The 2,850-nt window shown below is 41.5% G+C and overlaps 1 long non-coding RNA gene across 1 annotated transcript in view; it reads left to right on the forward strand.

Moving 5' to 3' along the window:
* The first annotated feature begins 329 nt into the window (after positions 1–329).
* LOC122550446 overlaps positions 330–2,850 on the forward strand; it is an 18,562-nt gene continuing 16,041 nt past the window's right edge. The window contains exon 1 of the long non-coding RNA XR_006311856.1: positions 330–713. This is a non-coding gene — a long non-coding RNA (uncharacterized LOC122550446). The remainder of the gene's footprint in view (positions 714–2,850) is intronic.

The following is a 2,850-nucleotide window of genomic DNA, read 5'->3' on the forward strand; positions in this document are numbered from 1 at the left end:
CGAGTTGGAAGGTTGGAACTGGGATAAAGTGGAAGGAGGGAAAATGAGGAAACTGGTGAAATCCACATTGATGCTGTGGAGTTGGAGGATCCCGAGGCGGAAGATGATGCGTTCTTCCTCCAGGCGTCAGATGGTTAGGGTATGGTGCTGGGGGAGACCCAGGACCTGCATGTCCTTGACGGAGTGGGAGGGGTAGTGGGTTTGGTTGGTGCAGGTGCCCCAGAGATGTTTTTCTGAAGCGCTCTGCAAGGAGGCATCGTGTCTCCCCAATGTAGAGGAAACTGCATTGGGAACAATGGATACAGTAAATGACATGTGTGGAACGACAGGTTAACTGGCCTATAGTTCCATGATTTTTCTCCCGTTTTAAATAAAAGGATACATTTATTATGTTTCTGTCCAAGATAATTGTTCAGCATTGAGAGTATGCTGGATGGTTAAAACCAAAGGATCCGTTATCTCTGAAACAAGTCCAGAGGATTTATTAAGTTTAAGTGCCAATAAATTTCTCTGGTATTATATCTTTACCTGTAAAATCCACCTAAATGCCTCCTTACCACTCAACACTTCATTTCTTTCTATTTCTAGATTGGCTTGTGCGTCTTAATTGGGATTGAAAGCAAGGGCCCGTTGGCCTAAATCCTAGAGTATGAAAGGAATTGGCAGCAGAGATCGCAGAATCACTTGTTGTAATAGTCCTGGCTGCAGGAAAGGTTTCAGTAAATTGGAAAAATGTTAATACCACATATTCACACGGACTGAAAATTATTTGATGGACAGAAAAATGAGAGATGGAATAATCTTTATTCAAAAAGGGAGGGAGGCAGAAAGTGGGAAATGATACACCAGTTAGTTTAATGTATTGTTGGAAAATTGTTGGAATCCATTTATTAAGAAAGTAGCAACCAGACATTTGGAAAGTCAAAAGACAATCCACCAGAGCTAATATGGCTTAATGAAGGCATGTCATATTTGACTAATTTGCTGGAGTTCTTTCAAGATATAACAAGCAAAGTTGATAATGGGGATTTTGTAGATGTAGGTTGGCTGGATTTCAAGAAGGTGAAAGTGAGGACTGCAGATGCTGGAGATCAGAGCTGAAAATGTGTTGCTGGAAAAGCGCAGCAGGTCAGGCAGTATCCAGGGAAAAGGAGAATCGACGTTTCGGGCATAAGCCCTTCTTCCTGAAGAAGGGCTTATGCCCGAAACGTCGATTCTTCTGTTCCTTGGATGCTGCCTGACCTGCTGCGCTTTTCCAGCAACACATTTTCAGCTCTGGATTTCAAGAAGGCATTAGATAAAATACCAAACAGAAGGATAATACCCATGAGTTCACATGATGTTGGGTATAATTTATTAGTTTAGACAGAGGATTGGCTAACCTACAGTAAGCAAAGATAAATGGGTCTTTTTTTGGTAGGCAAGATGTAACGAGTGGGGTGCCACAGGGTTTAGTCTTCGAGGTCCAACTATTTACAATCTATCCTAAAGACATGGATGTCAGGATAGAAGGTACTACAGCCAAATTTGCAGATGAACACTAAAATAGATCAAAAAACAAATTAAAAATTTAAAAAATGAAACTTACAAATGGATACAAATCAAGTTAGGTAAATGAACCAAAATTTGACAAATGGAGATTAACATGTTAGTCTGAGGTTAGCTATTTTGGTCAGAAGAATAGAAAGACAACTTATTATTTAATGGAAATAAACTTCAGAAAAGTCAGGTATAGAGGGATTTGAGTGTCCTCGTGCATGAATCACAGATAATTAATATGCAGGTACAGTATGAAATAAGGTTTTGACTAAAATTTATTGCTAAAGGAATAGAGTATAAAAGTAGGCAGGTGTTGTTGTGAATATACAAGGCAAGAGTGAGACTGTACCTAAAGTATTGTTTACAGTTTTGATTCCCTTACTTGAGAAGGGATTAGTTGCACTTGAGCTAGTTCAGAGGACATTCCTTCCTGAGGTGAGGGGTGAAGGGAACTTGAGTAGTTTAGGCCTATACTCTCTGGAGTTCAGAAAAATAAGAGGAGATCTAATTGAGGCATGTAAGTTTTTTATTCATTTGTGAGACATGGTCATCACTGGCTGGGCAGCATTTATTACACATCCCTACCTGCCCTTGAGAGATTTTGGTAAGCTGTCTTCTTGAACAGCTGCAGTCCATATGCTGTAGGCTATAGCCTCATCATCAATGACACTTTCATAGAAACAGAGAAGATAGGAACAGGAGGAGGCCATTCAGTCTGTCGAGCGTCCTCCACCATTCATCACAATCATGGCTGATTTTCCAACTCAATAGCCTTATCCTGCTTTCTCTCCATAACCTTTGACAGGGTTGAACTCCATCTGCCACTCCTCACCCCAGCTCTGCATCATATCTCCTCCACCATTCATCACAATCATGGCTGATTTTCCAACTCAATAGCCTTATCCTGCTTTCTCTCCATAACCTTTGATCCCATTTCCCCAAGTGCTACATCTAACTGCCTCTTCAATACATTCAAGTTTTAGCATCAACTACTTCCTGTGGTAATGAATTATACAGGGTCACCACTGTTTGGGTGTATAAATGTTTCCTCATCTCCATCCTGAATGGTCTACACCGACTCCTCAGACAGTGATCCCTCTGGACGCACTCACCATCGGGAATATCCTCCCTGCATCTACCCTGTCTAATTCTAGAACATAGAACATAGAACAGTACAGCACATAACAGGCCCTTCGGCCCACGATGTTGTGCCAAACATTTGTCCTAGCTTAAGCACCCATCCATGTACCTATCCAATTGCCGCGTAAAGGTCACCAATGATTCTGACTCTGCCACTCCCACGGGCAGCGC

Source organism: Chiloscyllium plagiosum, chromosome 6, assembly GCF_004010195.1.
Source record: "Chiloscyllium plagiosum isolate BGI_BamShark_2017 chromosome 6, ASM401019v2, whole genome shotgun sequence".
Lineage (NCBI taxonomy): Eukaryota > Metazoa > Chordata > Chondrichthyes > Orectolobiformes > Hemiscylliidae > Chiloscyllium > Chiloscyllium plagiosum.